Source organism: Galleria mellonella, unplaced genomic scaffold (genome assembly GCF_026898425.1).
Source record: "Galleria mellonella isolate WM207_F2 unplaced genomic scaffold, CSIRO_AGI_GalMel_v1 utg54, whole genome shotgun sequence".
Classification (NCBI taxonomy): domain Eukaryota; kingdom Metazoa; phylum Arthropoda; class Insecta; order Lepidoptera; family Pyralidae; genus Galleria; species Galleria mellonella.
Genome location: NW_026442114.1, coordinates 2437251 through 2462146, shown reverse-complemented (window position 1 = coordinate 2462146; position 24896 = coordinate 2437251).

Sequence of the window (24896 nt, the reverse complement as noted above, 5' to 3'; positions counted from 1 at the left end):
TGGTCTGTGTGTTTGCACGCAGGCGCCTATACCCAACTCGGACTCACTCTTATATTGTTTTAAAATTGATCCCGTAACTCGAGAACTTGTGTTTACACAGTTTTAAAAGACACGTCGACGGGGACGCTTCGAAATAGGGTTGTCACAAAATAAAAAAGAAATACCCGTTCTGTTTTTTTTTTTTTTGTTACTATTTATTTAAAAATAACATTTTGTATGCAAATCCGTATTATATAGATTTCAGAAATAGGAAAACCGATAGACCATTTTTAGAAAGCGTATCAAGATGAAACACATATCAGATTTTAAATTAGAACTTTAAAAACACATATGTGAATACTGCATCCAATTTGGTGCAGTAGTTTTTACATCGAAACATACAGACAGACAGACAGTCAAATAGACAGACAGACAGAATATTTAAAAAAAATTGGCGTCTATTGGTTTTATTACTACTTCTCATATCATTTTTCCTTATATATCTCCCATATACAGCCATCTTTTAGTTACAATTCTATTATATTACTACGACATAGTTCAGAGTTACTTAATAATGTATTTAAAAAAATATTTTTTTTTATACAACTTAGAATGACAAACAAACTGACGGCCCACCTGATGGAAAGTGGTAACCGTCGCCTATAGACGTGAGCAGTACCATGAACATAACAGAGTATACTGTTTCGCCCATAATACGCCCCATGCGTTGCCATTCCCGAGGACTCAGATGTTATTCCTCTGTACCCAGTAAATTCACGCCATATCCTACCCTTCAAACTGAAACACAGCCATGCAAATACAACTGCTTCGAGCGGAAAGGGATTATTAGCAATGGGGTTCGACAGCCCGATTGCTAGCAATATGCCCTCCTCGTGGTCGACCTCCACGTAATTCCCCCAGGAAACCATCGTGAACACTTCTTATTGAATTCGTCATAATGGGCTAACTGGCCTGCTTCATCCTCACCTATCATCCTTCACTGGCGCCCCGCCGGTGTATACCAATAGCGCGGGTGAGGTTACCATTCCATTATCACCCATTAAAAAAAAACAAGTACTTCACGGTAGAAACACGAATGGGACAGAGGTGGCCAAGCAAACGACTTTTGTACAAAGTCTCCCTCTGGTAAACAATAAATATTTTTTTTATAAGTCCAATGTTTTTTAGAGTGAAAAAAAAAATAAAATAATGAACGTTAATAATTAACCAATGTTCAGTTTCTGATGTATAGCTCATTACGTTTTAAAAAATAATTAATTTATGCGTTATCCAATGAAGCACAATTAATTTTAACAACTGGCCGTCTGTCTGTACGTTTACCATAGTTTCTTGTAAAACATGACGCGTAATGTTTGTTAATTATAGAGTAATTGGATTAATTACTATCGAATATTGAATGTAGGAGCAAAAATATTTTTGTACTATAACATGTAGTGTAATTATATTTTACAAGAGACATGTGTCACTTACTTACTTCTACGTAGTGAGTAGACGGGTTCAAAATATACACAAAAACATATTTACTAATATTATAAATGTGAAAGTGAGTTTGTTTATTTATTACACAGCACGCTGTGTTTCCTTTAAAATGATTGTACACTATGTATAAATAGACAGTAATTTTAATATTAAATCTTATTAGTGTAACAATCGCTAGGAGCCAAATAAAGATAAAATAAAATAAATAAAATAACTTTTTGTACCAGCCGTTAACTGTCCGTTGAACGTAGCCTCCCCATAAGGAGGGTTTTGCCAGTAGTTACCACGTTTGGCAGGCGGGTTTGCAACCGCAGTTAGGATTCGCCGCAGTTAAATTTGTTTGTTACTGCTTGGCGTCTTAACGGCTTAACCTATCACTATGAAATTTGGTATATTACATAGATTACATATTTGGGATGGAGAAGTTTATAGTAGGCTACTGTTTATCCCGATCCGTGAACATATCCCGGTCACGCGGACGAAGTCGCGGATAAAAGATAGTCCTATAATCTATAATTGAAATTTGCTCCATAAAACATTGACTTTAGGGGGGAAAGAGATTGTTAGTAATGGAGACTGAGAAACCTATTGCTAGCAATATACCCAACCAGGTCGACCTCCTCGCGGTTCCCCCTGGAAACTATCATGGTTAATTCCTGATGAATTCATCATGATGGGCTGTTTTCATTCTCATCTATCACCCTTCACTGGTGCTCCGCCAGTGTATCCCGTTAGCGCAGGCGGGGTTACCATACCATTTTCACCCATCAAAAAAAAAACATTGACTTTAATTTTCATAACATTGATATCTATACAAAATTGAAAAAGAATATTTTTTATATTATTACTAGCTTTTATCCGCGACTTCGTCCGCATGACCGAGATATGTACACTGACCGGGATAAGCCTGCTATATCTTTCTCCATCCCATATATGTATTATGTGTTATATATCAAATTTCATAGTAATTGATTAAGTCGTTAAGACGCCAAGAAGTAACAAATAAATTTACTTTCACATTTATTATTAAGAATTACTTTTTAAAGTATTAGTACAAAATCTAACATACATAAGTAAATATAAAAAATAACGTTGACAACCCTAATTTCTTGGTACGCGCTGCAGAAAAATGTGACACGATCAGAAGCTGTTTGAAAACATCTCTGGAGCAAGACAAACATGTGCGGACAGCGTAGGTATAACATGGAAGGTACAGTCACCAACATACGCGTATCAAGAGGGGGACCAGATGGACTGTGCCCACCCCGGAATTGTCTAATGCCCACCCAAAACAAGTAGCGGAGCTTTCAACTATATGCGAAGACAGATTCGACAGTACATTTGCGTCTTTTTATAGGAACCCCCCCCCCCCTCAGCCCTGAAAAGTCTTAAACGAGCGAATGGTTAGCAAACCCTTACAGATGAAATTACAGAGTACGGAAGCATAACACCATGGCCTTCAGAAATTTTAAAGCATATAAAATACCTACCACGAGCAGCATCATAAATCCCATGTTGGCCATGGTACTCTTCATGTGAATAGGCGACGGTTACCACTTTCCTTTAGGTGAGTATAGCATGATGTGTATAATTTTTTTTATACAATTTAGAATGACAAACAAGCTGACGGCCCACCTGATGGAAAGTGGTAACCGTCGCCTATAGACATGAGCAGTACCATGGACATAACAGAGTATACTGTTTCGCCCATGATACCCCCCATGCGTTGCCATTCCTGAGGACTCAGGTGTTATTCCTCTGTACCCTGTAAATTCACGCGATATCCCACCCTTCAAACCGAAACACAGCCATGCAAACACAACTGCTTCACGGTAGAAACACGAATGGGACAGAGGTACCCAAGCAATCGACTTTTGTACAAAGTCTCTCTCTGGTAAATTTAAAATACACGAGTAAATTATGTTTTCAACCAAATTAAGAAATTTCTATTCTCTCTCGCTTTTTATTTATTTTATTTATTTCACTCCTTCTTCTTTCTTTTCATTTATGGTAAGAGTTTCCTCTTGTCGGTGCAACTAATTCATGCATCTTCTTCCAGCCAGCTCTATCCCAGGCCATATCCTTGACCTCCCTATACGACATGACACCTAGTGTTTCTTTTATCTGTCTCATGTAGTTATTCCTGGGTCTTCCACTTCCTCTTTAGCCCTATACTTTTCCTTCTACTATGCTCTTAAAAAATCATCATGCCCTATAAGATGGCCCAGCATTTTGCCTCTTCTATTCTCTATTGTTTTTAATAATGTTCGTAACTCACTCACTCTTTCCAAGACTTCCTCATTCGTTAGTTTTTCTGTCCAGTTTATCCTTTCCATTCTCCTCCATGACCACATTTTGAATGCCTCAAGCATCTTTTTTTTCCTTTTGCACTTTTTATTGCACCAAAAGCATAAAAATATACAACGACAATCCAATACAAAAAAATTCAAGTGACATACAATAGCATAATGTACAAATTAAAATATATACTTACATAAAGTTACAAAAGGCGGTCTTATCGCTATGGCGACCTCTTGCAGACAACCTTTAAAAAAATCTTTTTAATTTATCGATACAAAATAATTTAATAATAAATTATTCGTAACATCCTGTAAATAAAAAGGAGAAAAATATCATATTTATAAAATATATGTAATTTTAAAAAATAAAACATGTTCACAAACTGTGCATCGAACTCAAGACCTCGAGTTACACACAATAAACCAGCGAGGCGCATACATAATGAAAATAAAAAAACACTTAGATATTATTTCACAATTCACACCAATAGAAATAGATACATGTGTGTACAAGGCAGTTTATAATCCACGATCCATAACAGACAGACAGACAGATCGTTTGTAAAACAATAGACAAGTTGTCTACAATCATAGATTAATGAAGAACTAACAGCGCAGAGGAGACAATTGTTATCAGTAAGATACCTACTTACTACATACGTATGTGAAGTTAAGAATGCCAATTTAAATAGTGATATGTAGATATAAGCTTGGATAATTTATATAAATAGACAAAGCATTTAATCCAAAAAACGTCCAGCAAAACTGTATTGTATTGTAAAATCTTTATTGTACATAATTCATACTGAATACATTAAAAGATTTAATATACAATGGCGGACTTTACCGTTTGGCTAATCCGTATTTTTTATGACAAATGAAAGCATACAATCGTGAATAATTGCAAAATTCAAGAACCTATCTTTATTCACGCACTCACTGGCGAATCGTGTACCTAAATGTGATCTATCATAGAAATTCAATGAAACAAAAATAAAAAGTTGAACTGTTTGACGAAACGTGTGTAAAAAAATACTCTATCTAGATATGCTTGATCTAAAATTAAATCAAGATCAAGCATGTACCGTGTAGTTCTGGCACAAAATCGACCTCCTCTTCTATTCCCATAGGTGCTGTAATAGGCGAATAAGGGGACTTAATGGTCGAGGAATGGGCACTAGTGACCCTCTTAAAACATCACCAAAGGCTTACTGCAGCTACCAATTCGCCTGCCACAACTGCTGGCGAAACCCCTCTCATAGAGAAGGCCTATGATGAACAGGTAACGGCTAATTTCTATGTTATTCGCTGGTAATGTAGTTTTCTATAGGTGAAAGATTTTTTCACAATCACTTTATGTAATTATTTTACCAGAGGGAGACTTTGTACAAAAGTCGATTGCTTGGGTACCTCTGTCTCATTCGTGTTTCTACCGTGAAGCAGTTGTGTTTGCATGGCTGTGTTTCGGTTTGAAGGGTGGGATATGGCATGAATTTACTGGGTACAGAGGAATAACACCTGAGTCCTCAGGAATGGCAACGCATGGGGGGTATCATGGGCGAAACAGTATACTCTGTTATCTCCATGGTACAGCTCATATCTGTAGGCGACGGTTACCACTTTCCATCAGCTGGGCCGTCAGCTTAATTGCCATTCTAAGTTGTATAAAAAAAACACACATATTTTCTGTTTTCCTCATAGATGAAATAAATAGACGGAATAGGCATAAAACTGAGAAACGTCGTATCTGTTAAGAATTTAAACAATGTAGGAAATAACGAGTAATTATAAATAGGTAATTTATGCGCGCCTTATACGGTGACTAAATGTATTTTGTTCGCTCATTATTTTTTAGAGCAATTATTTTTATAAGGCATTTACCAATTAGCACGACCAGCGGACGGCCGGTGATCCCGTGTGCGTAGTGGCTCGGTGAAAAAAATATACCTAATAAATCATGTTACATGATACATTTTTAATTGCGTGTGCGTATGAAAAAATCGCAATTTCAAATACTTACATGCTTGTAATATTTTTTTTATTAGTGAACTATTATATTTTTTACTGTTCACCTGAACAAACTAGCTGTGCTGGCAAATTTCATTTTTTTTTTTTTCTCTTACCTATTTATTTATCACATTATAATGCCTCTAGTAAAAATACGCTCAAATTTTATATGTTTGCATTAAACAATAATTCTTTACATGCGAAATGAAAGGAGAAAACCCAATGTGGTTTTCATTGGGTATTTAGCATTGGGATTTTAAATACCCATAATTTAAAAAAAAATTACCAAATTTATTTATTGTATAAAATACAATATTTATATTTTTCTTAAACAAAATGCATTTATTAGAGTCTTAGATTGAAATACGTAGTACATTTTTTTCAAAAGGATAATGATGGAATTTCGCCGCGCTATCAGTATACGCTGGCGGGACACCAGTGAAAGATGATAGGTGACGATCAAAGCAGGTATGTTAGCCCATCATGACGAATACCACCCCCACCCGCGCTATCGGTATACACCAACGGGGTACCAGTGAAGGATGATAGATGAGGATGAAACAGGTCAGTTAGCCCATCGTGACGAATTCAACGAGAATTGTTCACGATAGTTTCCAGGGGGAACCGCGTGAAGGTCGACCTGACAGGGCTATTGCTAGTAATAGAATTTAGAACTTGGACCTTAAATGGAAATTAGAGCCCATTACTAACAATCCCTTTCCTCCTTAAAGTAGTACGTTACACTAAGTCTATGGTTAGAGTCGATTTCTTGTCATAAAGTTGAGTTGTTATAATATATTTATGAAGAGGTACATCTATATTCAATGAATATAAATTAAAAATTAAATTATTAGATTATTTATTTATAAGAAGAATTATTTAATTATTAGATAATTGAAGATTAAATTTTACCAGAGGGAGACTTTGTACAAAAGTCAATTGCTTGGGTACCTCTGTGCCATTCGTGTTTCAACCGTGAAGCAACTGTGTTTGCATGGCTGTGTTTCGGTTTGAAAGATGGGATATGGCGTAAATTTACAGGGTACAGAAGAATAACATCTCAGGAATGGAAACAGTATACTCTGTTATGTCCATGGTACTGCTCATGTCTATAAGCGACGGTTACCACTTTCCATCAGGTGGGCCGTCAGCTTGTTTGCCATTCTAAGTTGTATAAAAAAATCTGCAGTTGCCAACCCAACTGCCAGGCGTGACATCTACTGGCAAAACCCCCTTATGGAGGAGGCTTTGTTCAACAATGTATTAATAGAATTGGAATATTAAATTAATAACTGATACAACAACAACAATTTGAATACAATAAATTAATAAATAAATTGTTTTATTTATATTTGTTTAATACTCAAGTAAAAACATTTAAGTTGAGCAATAATTTACGCAATATTTCAAGCGAAGCAAGAACATATTATGCGTATTTACTTAGAACTTCTTAACTTAATACAGCCAATGAAATATGTTTATTGTTTTGAATAATTAAACGCGGCGATATATTATCGTTTCTTTCTATTTACATTTAACCTTTATTACAATTTCATACACAGTTTACGATCAGAGATATGTGGAACATGAAATTCACATTATGTCGGTATGATTTACCTATTGATATGGGTGTTACACTAGAATAACAAATAATCAGGCGAGTGGAACTCGAACACGGATTATACTCGTAATGCCAGTTATTTAACCTTATTAAATAATTTAAAAATTATGTTCCAAAATAAAGCTACTTTATTTGATTTATTTTTATTTTAAAATTAAACTACTGAAACAAGTTTGATGAAATCTCCGCGGGATCAATCTAAATAAGTACCTATATTATTTTAGATAAAAAAATTGTAATTAGTATATAAATAACGGAGTTATGAGGTAATAAACATAACAAAAACAACCGAATTGAGAACTCATCTTTTTAATGTCGGTTGAAAATGGATCCGACAGGTGGCGACATGGGACAGCACAGTGTTTGCCGGGTCAGCTATATTATATATTTTATATTCTAAAAAAAGGACCAATCCGGTGTACATGAATTACGCATATACACGAATGGCTCCAAAACTGAGAACGGTTCAGGAGCCGGAGTCTTTTCCTTAGACCTTAATATAAATATTAATATAATAACCGAGGCTGCTGCAGCTGTACATAAGCTAGGAATAAATGACATTGGCATTAAATTCTTATCTGATAGCGCAAAGGTACTAAAAGCACTCCGAAACAACAAGACAAATAACAAATAACAATTTATCACGGGGAGTGCTCTGAGAAATTGTCGGATTTTTTTTTATACAACTTAGAATGGCAAACAAGCTGACGGTCCACCTGATGGAAAGTGGTAACCGTCGCCTTTAGACATGAGCAGTACCATGGACATAACAGAGTATACTGTTTCGCCCATAATACCCCTCATGCATTGCCATTCCTGAGGACTCAGGTGTTATTCCTCTGTACCCAGTAATTTCACGCCATATCCCACCCTTCAAACTGAAACATAGCCATGAAAACACAACTGCTTTATGGTTTGAACACGAATGGGACTGAGGTACACAAGCAATCGACTTTTGTACAAAGTTTCCCTCTGGTAAATTTACTGATTTACGGATTGATACTCGCTACTGATTTTCACCATCGTACAACCCGCCAAAAATTAAAATTTCATCCCAACCATCTGGACGAGTAGCGGTCCTCCACCGTGTGTTTTTCATGGCACTTACTTCCACGCACAACCACTCTTTGGAATCAACTTCCAGCAACAGTATTTGTGAACAGATATAGCAACATAACCTTCAAGAAAAGAGTTTATTCCCTTTTAAAAGGCTGGCAGCACACCTGCAATGCCATTGGTGTAGTGGGTGATCATGGGCGACGGTAGTCACTTACCATCAATTGAGCCGCATACTCGTTTGCCCCCTGTGATGTAAGAAAATAATAATAATCCAACGCTACCGGGCACTGGATAAGATATTTTTCAATAACTGATTTATCCTCCATTGGATAAGGGTCCTTTATGTCGAGGCTCTTTTGGTGCCGAAAAAACAGCTGTTCACGTCAATTTGAAATGTGAAGCCGTGGCCCCTCAACGTTTAGGACTAGTTGAAACAGTGAAATCACTTCTGAGGCCTGTGAAGATCCCAAGAAGCTTCTGTACTTCTGGGCGGAGCTGGGCTGGCAGTACTAGACACAACTCATAAGTACAATAACCCAAATGTGAGACTTAGCGCGGAAAAGAGAGTCCAGTCCAATTTACATTTATATCCGAAAAATCACTGTTCCCTATAATAAGAAATGTCAAAAACACAGTATAATATGGATTATCTTCAAAAAATTTACCAGAGGGAGACTTTGTACAAAAGTCGATTGCTTAGGTACCTCTGTCCCATTCGTGTTTCAACCGTGAAGCAGTGTGCTGTGTTTCGGTTTAAAGAGTGGGATATGGCGTGACTGTACTGGGTATAGAGGAATACCACCTGAGTCCTCAGGGGGGTATCATGGACGAAACAGTTATGTCCATGGTACTGCTCATGTGTATAGGCAACGGTTACCACTTTCCATCAGGTGGGTCGTCAGCTTGTTTGCCATTCTAAGTTGTATAAAAAAAATCATAAATCCATTTGATCAATTTTGTTTATTTAATGTACACTTAAGAACCTTTCTTACAAATTAACACTACTTCCAATAAATTAGCCAATCCGTTGCCACTTTATACGGTGACTGCCACCACGTAAAGCCGCGTGCAAAATGTACATACTCGTTACGTACCATCGGTACTTTTTATGGGGCGCGACGCCCCCCGTCCACCTGTAATTATAAGAGATGACTTAATTTCACCGGCTTCCTGTTAATTAAAAAAAGATTACAATGTTTTTTTGCAAGCACCATTTACGCAACTCATGGTGAGTGTTCGATCCATGGGTTGGGCTGGTGGCGCGAACTTTTGTCCTGTCATGTTTATTCGGTATATCAGATACGTTTATTATTAAAAATAAATATTTATTTATTAACTCACACACTAGGCTACGGTAACTCCGTTTACCATCAGACGGGCCGTATGCTTGTTTGCGACCATAGTAGTATAATAAAAAATACTTGACTGCATCAATACTAACAAATAATTTACGTTTACACATACGAGTAGTAATTATAAGAATATTATCATTTTTTACCGATTTCAAATAATTTCTTTCTTTTTAAAGTCGGTTGAACAAGAATAGGGTGTATATTTTTTTTTATATTTGTTACCTTGTAACTCCAGAGGGAGACATTGTACAAAAGTCGATTGCTTGGGTACCTCTGTCCCATTCGTGTTTCAATCGTGAAGCAGTTGTGTTTGCATGGCTGTGTATCGGTTTGAAGGGTGAGATATGGCGTGAATTTACAGGGTACAGAGGAATAACATCTGAGTCCTCAGGAATGGCAACGCATGGGGGGTGTCATGGGCGGAATAGTATACTCTGTTATGTGCATGGTACTATTCATGTCTATAGGCGACGGTTACCACTTTCCATCAGGTGGGCCGTCAGCTTGTTTGCCATTCTAAGTTGTATAAAAAAAAACTCCTTCAGTTACAAAGCAATTTGGAAAAATATTTTTTATCTTTCCGGAACCCTTGCTCCTGAGCGGTTGTGAAGCGAGCACAAGCCTGACTAACTAGTCGAGTATTTTTAATTAAATACACGTAAAGTATTCCCATTGGTCTTACATTAAAAGATAATGTGTTATTACGAAACCTCTAACAATAAAATGGCTTTTTTATATTTTAAGAAGGACGCTGCTGTGCATCTCTCGAGTATTAAGTTCCCTTAGGCGCCTCTAACGACACCCACGGGAATGGAAGAAATAGCCAATTCTGCCAATGCCGGGACACCACGGCAATAACAATAATATTTAAGCTCAAATATAAACTAAAATTTAAAAAAAAAAAGTGGCGCCACCAGACGTGAGAGTCGAAATTTCCGAAAAGGATCAACTCAGTAATTTAATACTTATAATGTTTTTGCAAAGTTTAATGTCACGAAGGAAGTATCAGGATGTTTGTTTAGGACAGTCGCCTGTAATGGAGGAAAATATTTGGGTGAGCACGTCGCAAACATTACAAGTACCGTGTTACTTGAGTTTTTTCATATTCATATTCATATCTTTGTTAAAGAGGAAGAGGAAGACCGAGAAATAACTACATGGGACAGATAAAGGAAACACTAGGCGTCATGTCGTATAGGGAGATAAAGGATATGGCCTGGGATAGAGCTGGCTGGAGGAAGATGCATGAATTAGTTGCACCGACAAGAGGGAACTCTTAAATGAAAAGAAGATTCATGTCTTTGAGAACGTTTTTCAAGGAACTTTCTTCCACACAAAGAATGGTTATCACTCTTTGGAATCAACTTCCAGCAGCAGTATTTTCGAATTGATACGGCATCATAATCTTCAAGAAAAGAGCATATTTCTTTTTAAAAGGCCGGCAGCACACGTGCAATGCCGTTGGTGTTGTAGGTGATCATGAGCGGCGGTAGTCACTTACCATCAGATGAGCCGCATGCTCGTTTGCCCCATGTGTCTTTTTTTATGGATGAAAATGGTATGGTAACCCCGCCTGCGCTAACGGGATACGCTGGCAGAGCACCAGTGAAGGGTGATAGATGAGAATGAAAACAAGCCAATTAGCCCATCATGATGAATTCATCAGGAATTAACCATGATAATTTCCAGGGGGAACCGCGAGGAGGTCGACCTGGTTGGGTATATTGCTAGCAATGGGATTTTTAGTCTCCATTACTAACAATCCCTTTCCCCCCCTGCCCCATGTGTTGTAAAAAAAACGTACTGGCCTTTCGTACCTACTCAATTTTCTCTGCTAATCCTGTAAAAGAACTTGACTGAATAGGTAGGTGTTAGACAGTTTTTATCATAGTCTTAGGAGAGATTTTGCCTCACTCTGCGTGTTCTACCACTTGTACAACAGATTGTGCTCAGGAGAATTGTTCAATATAATGTCCACGGCCACTTTTTACCATCGTACAGCTCGCCATCGATAGGGAGTTCACCCTCATATCCTAGAGTCTAAATGGTCGCGTACTACACGGTTTCAGAGATGTTTTCTCCCACGAACGCTAATGTTATGAAATGAGCTCCCTGCTGAGGTTTTTCCAAGAGTCTACAGCATGGATTTCTTCAAAATGGAGGTAAAGATGATTATTCAGGGTCGGCAATGCGCGCGTAATACCTCTGGATTATTGCAGGTGTTCATAGGCAACGATAACCGCTTACCATCAAGTTTTTTTTTTATACAACTTAGAATGGCAAACAAGCTGACGGCCCACCTGATGGAAAGTGGTAACCGTCACCTATAGACATGAGCAGTACCATGGACATAACAGAGTATACTGTTTCGCCTATGATACCCCCAACGCATTGCCATTCCTGAGGACTCAGGTGTTATTCCTCTATACCCAGTAAATTCACGCCATATCCCACTCTTCAAACCGAAACACAACCATGCAAACACAACTGCTTCACGGTTGAAACACGAATGGGACAGAGGTACCCAAGCAATCGACTTTTGTACAAAGTCTCCCTCTGGTATGTCATATTACTCAACGATTTCATGGAAATGTCTCAATTATGTCTTGTCATATTTATTTAGTGAGCAACTAAAACCGGCCAGGATCAAACTGCGCGTCTAATTCTGTGGTGCGACGTGTTGACAGTGTATTTAGCAGTTCATTACAGAGCATGTCACTGTGACGTTAGTCATGCGATCACCTTACGACCCGCGGTGATCGGGTTTCAGACGCGCGTATGGTCCAAGCGATGAGAACAAGCGATTGTAATTATTTATTTACTTTTCATGGCACTACTTAGAGAATAATAAAAAATATCGTAATTGTAATATTTGTGAATATTATTTTATTCTTAATTTAAAATAAAAATAAATTTACACTCATCTATAATCTTTAATCAGGTACATGCGTTTTTTGACTGCTTCTATGTAAGATTACAAAGTATAATGTTATATTAAGACTATGGTTACTATTGTAGTGAATATGACTCCTTAATCTCATTTCACCGAGCATATTAGAATTTTTGAAATTATAATATAATTGTAAATAACGGTAGAACATCTGTTTAATGACATTTGTACGCGCAGGGAACGAATATTAGGTGTCTAATGAACTTTTTTTTTATACAAATTAGAATGACAAACAAGCTGACGGTCCACCTGATAGAAAGTGGTAACCGTCACCTATAGACATGAGCAGTATCATGGACATAACAGAGTATACTGTTTCGCCCATGATACCCCCCATGCGTTGCCATTCCTAAGGACTCAGGTGTTATTCCTCTGTACCCTGTAAATTCACACCATATCCCAACCTTTAAACCGAAACACAGCCATGCAGACATAACTGCTTTACGGTTGAAACACGAATGGGACAGAGGTACCCAAGCAAATGACTTTTCTACAAAGTCTCCCTCTGGTACGTACTGCGGTCTGGTTCAGAATATCAAAGATGTACGTTAAGAGGGACAAGGGCTGACCTTAAGCTGTGACGTAGTACGCTGCATACACCAGTAGATAACTCTGTGTCTCTGCTGGCGGCAATCCTTGTATCCAGGGCCTTGCAGCTCTTCTTCTCGGCCAAAGGTCGTCTTCGTCTTGAGATCAGCGTATGTGGACTGTATCAGCGGTTTATCACGGTCTATTCAGCGTGAATAGATGGTAGAAAAACGAAAGGCGATCAGCCATGATGAAGTGGCTTCTCACACGCGCTCAAGAAGTTACCTGCTACATTACACTGACACATTAATATAGAGACAATCCATATTTTGTTTTTACAAAGCAATAATACCTAATTTAATGTTAATCCTTTCAGCATAGATAAATAGATAAATAGATACTCTTTATTGTTTCCTTCAAAAGATTACAATAGTAAACTTATTATAAATATAAACAATTACAAGAAATAATCACAATGAGAAAACTATAGGCGACCCTATCGCTAAAAGCGATCTCTTCCAGGCAACCTTTGGATGGAGAGGAGTAATTATAAACAGTTTGGTGGGAGGCACGATGAAAATTCAGCATATACTGTTATTCATCACGTACCTATAGTCCGCTAAATGTGGTGCCTTACGCCATGCATTATACAGCGTGTGTGCGAGCAGAGTGACGCGGGCCAACTGGCTGCCTGCGCCGGCGCCACCGCATCCGTTCGCTTGTTGTTCCTGTGCATCTTCTATCTAGTATTTAATTACTTCTTACAGATGCATCTTGTACATACATAATTATCAAAGTGAAAATTAAAAAAAAAATACTTTTCATGTATTTGTCACGTGTTGCTAAAAAAGTCGTTTTTATTGTACTAATCGAATCACAGTCGAATCAATTTGTCGAAGTCACATCAATCTAGGGTTGACATATGTTTAGATTTCCGATTTAACGTCGTAGAGAGAATGAGAACCGCGAAAGCATCAGGGCATTGATGATGTTATATATATACATATATATAATAACATCATTTTAATGTTCAGCATGAATTACAAATTATTTTAAAATCATGTTAGCATTGCCATAAGAAAATAGGAGTTGTTGCAGGTTTTTTTTTTTATTTTACAAATAGCAACCACATCCTAATTTATTTACTTTTTAAATTCTATATTTTGAGGTGATTTATGAAGAAATTTGTAGTTGCAGAGAGTATTACCTAATATTACGTTCTTACATCCTTTTATGGCTTCCTTGCAACGCCAATTAATAACTTGTGAGAGATTAAAATCAAATTTCGCACTGCGTCAATCAAGCACTGACGTTTTAGAATTTAAATTATTCGAAACACTAAATCTAAACGTAAACCCGTGTTAATGAACGTGAAACGCAAATTACTGGACTAGTAATTCCAGCAAACAGGAGCTCGTAAACGGTCATCTGACAATCAACCCTTCGCTGTTTGCGCGGTCGGAGAGACCCATGAATTATTCATACGACGTGACAGCTAATTGTAATGAAATTTACGCCCCCCCCCCCCCCTCACCACTCTGCCCCTCTAGTGAAGTAAGTGTTGGCTTACTTGACGATCGTACTTCGCTATCCAGTCGAGAAGCAACAATTTAATAAATTGTATAAAAAATATTGACATAACCTATTAATTAATTACAAAAATTATATAAAAATAATAGTGACTTACTTTTAAAATCTTCCCAAAATTCTCAGAAAAGTGGTGTCAAAAAAAGAAGATTTCTGTTTTTTTTTTTATATTTGTTAGTTCGTCAGTTATAACCTGATTTGGAAAATTAATATCGTTAAAGGTATATGAATATTTTTTGTTTTAAGAATACTATGCAAGATTGGTATTACAATAATTTTATCAAAATCGGTACAGTAATGCAATTTCGAAATCAAAATAACTGGTTTTACCACAATTGAAGTTGGATTTACGTAGAACACAAACTTATAATTATATGTCACGATATTTATACCAATTTCAAACTAATTGATACTTCTGCATGGGTACTATCATTATCAAATATAATACATACTCTACAAAATATATATTTTTTTATATATGTATATTTTTTATAGCACAAGGGATAAGACATTTTTATTTATTATTATTAACTGTATTGTCTGTTACGAATATATACAAGGTCTTACAATTTGGACAGTTCATCCATATTGCTTTTTATGGCGTACAATATTTAACAATTAGATACATGGTTCTTAGGAAGAAACAATACTACATTATTAATCTAAGCGCCAATCATACATATAGATCTATTATTATTTAACTCTTTAATGCACCAAAAAAACTTTAAAAATATACGACGACAATTAGAAAAAATGAAATACAGTAGCATAAAGTACAGATTAGAATATATATATATAAAGATACAAAAGACGCTCTTATCGCTATGGAAATCTCTTACAGACAACCTTTGATTAAAGGAGAACAGATAGAAGTATATGAAAATGAACACCAGCTTTCAAAAAATACTTTTTTTTTTATTATAAGTATAGCAATTCAGATATAGCTCCATATAAGCCGAGCATTAATTGAAGCGTTAGAGAGCGCAGTCTTATTATTTTATTAGTTCATGCGCGATTTAATCACGATTGTTGGTTTTGGTAAGTTAATAAGCGGGAACGGGTTGGATTGAACGCGTAGCGCCCTCTAGCCGCTCGCGATGTAATGTAACGCATCGGTCCTCGTGACTGCACATTGCCAGTTAGGGTTAACTTTTTTTTTTATTGTCATTACGCAATTCTCTAGAATGCAGCTGCTCGATACAGTATCTAGGTAAGTAGATTTCTTTTTATTATTTCAATTGAGCACAGATTATATGTACAAGGTAAACCGATAGTGAGACTGGGGTTGCCATTTTATGTTTATCCTATTAAAATTCACTTTCAAAATTAATTTCAATAAATTCTTGATTCATCATCATAAAAGCTGATAAGATGATCAACGTTTAAGTGTCCATGACTGAACATAAGCCTTCCCTTGGGGGTTTTTGCCAGTAGTTGCTTGTACGCTTGGCAGGCGGATTGGCAACTACAGTTAGACTTTGGAGATGTTTTAAGAGGGACGCTACCGCCCATCCCTCGCCCTCCCTTAGTCGCCTCTAACGACACTCACGGGTGAGGAAAGTGTGGCCTATTCTATGCCGGGACTACAAGGTCAAAATTCTTGATTGAAAAGCAAAAATTAGATATTCCATCAAGTTACCTTTCTATTCCATTTACCTACTAGATGAACTGTCGGGGGAAAGGGATTGTTAGTAATGGAGACTGAGAATCCCATTGCTAGCAATATACCCAACCAGGTCTCCCTGAAAATTATCATGGTTAATTCCTGATGAATTCATCATGATGGGCTAACTGGCCTGTTTTCATTCTCATCAATCACCCTTCACTGGTGCCCCGCCAGCGTATCCGGTTAGCGCAGGCGGGGTTGCCATGCCATTTTCACCCATCAAAAAAAAAAAAACTAGATGAAGTGTCGCATATTTGTTTATTGTGTAGCTGATAACCTTATTCGGTTTTGGCCACAACAAAATATATCAGTATTTTGCTCTTTTGAAGGAAAAGCTATAAATTGACTTGTGACCATTTTGTGTTGCTGTGGCACACTTACAAAAGGAAAAAAAATAAGTTTCTTCTTTTATGTATTTCTTTTTTTGTATATGTATTCTTTTATCTCGCCTTTTTTGTGTATGTCTCTATCTACGTCTATCGTGATTTATGTGCTGTAAGTAATGTAAATAAATTATATATCTATTTATTTATCTATAAAATTTTTAACACTCTGGTGTTATTTATCTGTACCCTGTAAATTCACGCCATATCCCACCCTTCAAACTGAAACAGAGCCATGCAAACACGACTGCTTCACGGTAGAAACACGAATAAGATAGAGGTGCTCAAGCAAACGACTTTTGTACAAAGTCTCCCTCTGGTATATATTAGAGTAAACTCTAATAGAGTCTGATTTATAGTTTTTAATAAAGAAACTGGTAATTGAAGTTTGAACAGGACAAATGTCCAGTCAACTATTTCAGTAGCAAATACGTAACTCTAGTTTACTATGGTATAGCCCCTAGTAAGTACTTATTATAATATCTGTCTAAATAATAACAGATCACAGAGACCTCACCCGCAAAGTAGCTAAACAAACGGAAATAGATTTAAGCACTCTTTGATGATTCATCTAATTCAAAATGAGGTCCCATTTCTTTGTAAAGCGCATAATGCTAACAAACAAGACTAACCAAAATGACCGCAAAAAAATGCTTATCTTAATACATTTTAAGTCCTCAACTCTCAATACAAGATCGTAACAAAAGATACAGACACTGCCAACAGTAGGGTGTTGCCTCCACAATGTATTTTTTTATAAAACACCCGGCCATTTTGTGTCTACACCTATAAAACTCAACGACAAACCATTTTGAACCTTATCCGAACAGTTTAGAATACACTTTTGCAAATGTAACAGTTGTACGAATGCAAAATAAGAATTGTATTGTGTAATTTTGGGGAGAGTGGGGTGTTATCACTCTCTGTTGTGTGTCCATCTATTTACTAATGACTTCCGGCGTCAGGTGCGCCCCGACCTCCCCTTTCTAATGATTTTTTTATACATACAGCCAATGGAATGAAAAAAAAAACATAGCAACCTACCTACTCTGTAAAAACTCATTTGGGTGACAAGTGAAATATTTTATCTGTGACTACGGCTACGTCATGAGCGGGAATCCATGTTCCATTTAATACTAATGAAATACACCCTGCTTTTTTTTATAATTAATCATCATCAATTCACGTTTTTTTAAGTTTCTAATTACAAAATATGTTTCTTGGCGAGTTCTTTTTGTTGTTTCCTTTACTAGGTGCGTAACTGTAGCTGTCTACTTACAAGTACTCGTTTTGTTAAGCTCATTATACATTTTTATCGCCTAAAGTCATAAGTAATGAGACGCTTTGGGATTAAATACTATTAACGGAAATTAGGTAATAAATATGTACATAATAAATTTGATTATAAGACTTGCCTAATACTTTACCATACATACTTTTAATATCTATGGTAAAGTTTTTACTTTTAAAACGACTTTTAATATTACTTAGTTTTAAAAATACAGAAATACTTAAATAAATTGCCATCTAACACCAAATTATAATCTGTTGATAATAATTTAAAAAATGTGTTCCACATTTGTCCATAGACAAACATAGACATACGTTGAAAAATAACTGACACATAAATTTTTGACAACCTATATCAATTTCAAATACTTAACACGGTATTTTTAACCGTAACCTCCATATGACAGAGACTACAATCCTTCGCGTTGCGTAAGAAAAACTAGGGTATCGCTTACAAAACAATCATAACTCGTAGTAGGAAACAAAGCTCTAACTACCATGAATAGAGTCTAAATTCTATGTTCGTGCGTGAAGAAGAAGTAGAGTATCACTTACAGGATTGGCTGACATCGACCCCGCCCAGTAGGGCAGTATCCATTTCACGCACACCTAAAGTCCACCCACAGTACCCAGCACATAACGAGGTGTAATGAATACGCCGTAAGTGGCATATAGCCAATCGAAGACAACGCTCCGATAGGGACGCGAGCCGCTCCCCAGCATTAAATCTGTGCCTGTCATAAATCTAAACCATAGACAACGGGTGACATTCTAAATTCAAATTTAAATGCGTTGAAAATACCGGTTCGTGCTGTTTAAATAATATTTCAATACGATATGACAAATTAGGTTAAATCACTATTGGTTTTTATGCGTAGAACAATGTAAATCTTTATATGTTTACTTTATAAGCAGTACATATAAGAGGAAATAAGGTATTTCTGTTAGGCAGGTTATCTAGTACATAAGAAACCAAATTTTTATTCAAGTTCAAATTTCGTTTACTACTTTTAAAATAACATAAAATAACTAGGTGTATTTTAATAGTGAATAAAACAAATGTATATACGAATACCATAATATGCCATTAATATCCCACAGCTGAGTTTCTCTTTACTCCTACCTAATAAAATATCCTCCTAATAACAAATTAAAACTACCACGGAATAAATAGTGCCTGCTCGACATAATATGACTAATTGATACACAATTATAAGAAAAATATTTATCTTTAACTTACTTTCAGTTTCTGTTAAAGAATGGATCAACAGTATTTATTTTAGAATCCCATAGACAGCTATATATATATGAGGGCATAGATGTATCCAAGTGCTCTATCAAGTAGCTCTATCTATTGACACTCAATTCAATATCTGCAAATTTCATCAATCCACATTTTAAATGCGTTTCTTTTAATATTTACTAAAATTTCTTATTAAAAAATAAATAATATCAAACACGGCAAATAAAAATAAGCACTTTGCCTAAAATGAGATAAAAAAAAAATAAACAATTAATCTATGGTTCCCTAAAAATTTTAAAGGACCTCAATTAAAATTCAAGTGCGTACACATACGTAACCTAGTCACGCGCTGTCCAGTTGAAATAACATACAGCATCCCGGCTATTTTGATAATCATCCTATAGACGCAAACAAGTCTCGCGGACAATGGCGGGACGTGACCAGAGACAATACCGCCAAAACTATCCAAGCTGAAGTAGTCATAGAGAAGAATGCGGCCGGTTTTGAAATCAATATGTATGACTGAGTTTAACTTAGGTTATGGTTTGGTCAGCTGGCGTAGTGGACACGAGAGTTGGTAAATAATAATATTATGATTATGATACCTGTGCTTATACTTTTTTGTTTTTTTTTTTAATGGGTGATAATGGAATGGTAAGCCCGCCTGCGCTAACGGGATACGCTGGCGGAGCACCAGTGAAGATGATGAGAATGAAAACAGGCCAGTTGGAACATCGTGACGAATTTAACAAAAATTGTTCACGATGGTTTCCGGGGGGAACCACGTGGAGGTCGACCTAATAGGGCATATTGCTAACAATGAGGCTGTCAAACTCCATTGCTAACAATCCCTTTCCTACTTTTTTGGGTTCTATAGTCAATTGAGAAACCGTTATTTTCCTAAGATGAATTAGGTACCTATTACTTAGTTTTATCGTATAGTGGCGTATCTAAAAATTATAACAAAAAAAAATATTTTTGAAGTTTCTTCACTGCACTTTATAGTTAGATTGATAGATAGATAGATAATTTATTTGTATTACTTACAGCACACAAATAATAACATACATACACAGTAAAAAGAGATAAAAGAATGCATATACAAAGAGGCAAAATATAATATAATAAAACAAACAACAGTTTTCTTCTTCCATGTGTGTACCACAGTATTACAAAATGGTCACAACTTAGTTTATTGTTTTGCCCTCAAAAGAGCATAACACTGATATTATGTTGTGGTCAAATTAGATATAATTTTTATTAGAAGTAGTAATTCAATTGTTCCACTAAATGGAACAAATAATTAAACATTTTAGAAAAAATACCTAGGTACATTATGAAGACATAATAGTTCAGCCTATCGTGATATTTGTCTTAATATCTGATGGACTGCATAAATTTACCTGTTCCATTTTAAAAAAAAAAAAACTTAGGTAAGTGCAGCGCGTACTTATTACCGTCCACAACTACCCTAATAAAAATAATAAATTCATATTTCCTTATTCAAAACAACCATAAACAACAACCGGGCATAGATAAGAGGTCTGTCTGCGCCGGAAACTGGCGGTCGCTTCCGACGGCAGCGTACATATTTTATAAGCTCCTGCAAAACTAGGAGCTTCAATATTTTATACTGCATTTATGCTGTATGTTGGTACTTAGTTATTTTATATTACGCTAGCCATAATCCACGGCTTTGTCTGTGTAAATTCAAATAAAAATTCTACGTGTTAATTTAAATGATCCATCTATAAGTATACTAAATTTGTAGTTGTTTTTAATAATAAACATTCAAACATCTTTTGTATGGGTAGGCCAATAAATAACTACCTACTTATCGTGACATCACTAATCCCAGATCAAAAATTTCTTGTTTGCGATGACTAAACTCATCAAAAATGTTTCCAATATATTAATAGAATTTAATATTATTTAAATTTGCATAATAAGAATTGTACGGCGGTGATTAGCTATATACTATTTAATAAATTATGTGTGTATGTATATATGTATGTGTGTGTGTATTGTGTTACATACAAAATTTACTAACATTAGTTTTAAGAATATTGTTACTAATAAATATTTAATGGACCAGAAAAGTCCGAAATAAAAATTATTATATTATTAAAAGTTTAATTTAAAAAAACTATTAATATACTAAAAATGTGTGTATATGAATAGGTGTAACAATTGGTACAAACTATGAAGGTCATAATGTATGTGCTTTTTTTAGTACATTTAACAATTTTTGATGCGAACCCTATCCATTAAATATGGCTGCAGATTATCCCGAGTAGCAGTCAACTCGCGTATAATTGTCGCCCGTCCTCGGAGCCAGTAGCGGGCGCACTCGCCGTAACGAAGCCACTCCGTGAGTGGCAGCTGCCAGTCACATCTCGAGATTGTGTAGCTTAAAACAGATTTTTGAAATTCGAACTTTTTTTTTTCTTTTTATTTCACGCATAGGTACTTATTTTAAAAAATTCAGAATTCGAAATGTGAGTATAACTTTTTTTATTTGCGTACAGAGTATAATTCTAAATTTGAATGTCTTTGAATTTAAACGCGTTTAGAAGGCTCGCAAGTACTATCAAATAGTAATTTAATTTTGTCTGTTTAAAAATTGTCACAATATTGTACACTGCTGTATCCGCTGACATTAATGCTCCTTTCCACTTTGGGTGTTGCTGGAAGAAAACTCTATCAGAGTTAAGCTCGCCTTTGTACTTTTGATTACCTGTCTTATTCTTAAAACTAGTGTGTACAATAAAGAATTAAGTAAATAAATAAATAAATAATTTAATATATAAATAAATGATAAGGTTTAAGTTAATTAAACAGAAAGAGAAATTAATTTCGTCTAGCTATTTTACCTCTTTTACTTCTTTCTACTCGCAAGCAACACTGCTTATTTTTTTTTTATTCCGGTTTTAAGGGAGAGAATAATGAAATCCTTAGGTAGAAAATATATCTCAAAATGCTCATGACCTCTTGCCATAAGGGTTACGAAAACATGGATTGTGCTTTGATGGACTGTGTGTTTATCTATCTATATGTTTGTGCCAGCATAACGCAAAAACGACTGCATCAAATTTGGCATAATTTTCATAGTTGTACTTCTGAAGATCTAACTTAAAATCTCGTATATATTTCATTTTAATACGCCATTTAGAAATGGCCTATATAATCAATTTCCCTACTTCATAAAATCCACGCCTACGAAGTAACGAGCAAAAATTTTGTCAATCATATCATGACAGTACATTCCAATATTAAAATTGGCTAGAGAACCATCGACATTTATAAACTCAAGATCCCAATGAAGTGTTACAATTGATAAAAAAGTAAAGTATTAATTTAATAATAATTAGTTAAGTATTAACAGAATCGTCACTGAGGCCAAGCCGAGACTGAAGGCCGAGAGTGGTCATCACGACGAGAGGTTCATTACGAAGCCGGCAAATTGACTTCGTTAGCGGAGTACGGACATCTGTGTACAAAGCGACAGTTTGAAAGACATGCTGGCTGGTTTTCTTAATTTTAGTTACACTAAAAAAAATTAATTATATGACATAGATTTTTTTTTTCATTTATTGTGACTTTGGTGAAATGACATAGATTACAAATGATACCTACTTATCTGTCTCTTTCTATTCTATTTTTAAATACCAAATAATAGATAACTCTGCAATATTTGATTCTGATAACTGCCTACTTTGATTTTAAAAAGATAATATTAATGTTTTTTAATCCTAGGAATCACAAACACCATTGGAAGTGCACAAAAGTAGTCGAAAGAAATTGTACGTACACATAGATAAAGAAAAATTAATAAAATCCGTGGACATTATATAAAATAGATACAGATTCGTAGGTATAACGTGGCCCCTCGTGCGTTGTCACAGGAGGGATATTGTTATCATCTTATACCATACATCTTATACCAGAGATACGCACTAGCTAGCATCTCACCCCTTATACAAACCCCCTTATTTGGTGGGGGGAAAGGGATCGTTAGTAATGGAGACTGAGAATCCCATTGGTAGCAATATACCCAACCAGGTCGATCTCTTCGTGGTTCTCCCTGGAAACTATCATGGTTAATTCCTGATGAATTCATCATGATGGGCTAACTGGCCTGTTTTCATTCTCATCTATCACCCTTCACTGGTGCTCCGCCAGCGTATCCCGTTAGTTACCATATTATTTTCACCCATCAAAAAAAACCCTTATTCATAAAAACTAAATCCTTCTACAAATCTACTATGACTATTACACTGTTTTGACACTTTCTTTCAAATGGTCAATTTAGTGTAAAAGAAAAAGACAAAACAATTCAATAGCTAAAATTGTTTTGTGAGAAGTTTGATGTTTTTATGAATAAAGAAGTAAATGTAAAGTAAAACAAATTTCTAGTATATTATTTAAAGAAAATGACACCGTTTGTTTTAATAAAAATAAAGTAATAATACTTCGATAACAGTAACTAAGTACTATCGAATAAATAAAAAATACGTCTCTAGATTAATCACTAAATCAAAGATAAATTCACATATGTTCCTATAAAATATTTATTTATTTTATTTACACATACACTAAACAAACTTTTCACTTAAATAATATCATTAATCAGATAAAATCTCTCTTTAAGAAAAATAATATAAATTATACATGTTACATATGTATGACAAAACAACATGATAATGAAGATTACACAATTATATAATAACATTACTATTTTACTTTGAATTTAGAATCAAAAAAGAAAAACATATAAAAAAAACAAAGTTTGTACAAAGGACCTATCATATAAATATCATAATATTGAACATCTAAACGTTAGATAAATATGCTATTTAATGTGCAATTAAACTAATAAATGGTCAGTATGAGCAAAACAGTGGAACCAAATATTCATCAGTATGGACAAATGTCTATATGTCGTGTCGTAACTTATCCACTCAATGTAATCTAATAACGCAAGTCAATAACAGTTACATGCACCCTAGGCTCGACAAAATGGCGTCACATGAATACGCCACTACATTTTTTAGGAACCACGCCACGGTTCAAAATGCAATAAGTTTTAACAACAGAGAAAATTACAATGTCATTGCACATAGATTCCGTACAATGGAAATACATAGTTGGGTGTAAAATAACATTTTAAATAAATCTTTGTGATGGGGCGCCATAATAGCTATTACGAACTCTCGCAGCGACTGACGCACCCTCCGTTAGGAAATCAAAATGCTTTCGCCGTTGACACAGAAGTATGTTGGACATAATTTATATGTTACTAGAAAAAAATTAAAATTAAAAAAAAAATATATACATTTTTGTCTTTAAAATTCTTGACAAAATTGATAACAGCAAGCTATGTAAGTATACATACTTGTTGTATTGTAGCAAACATATGGTGAGATGCAAG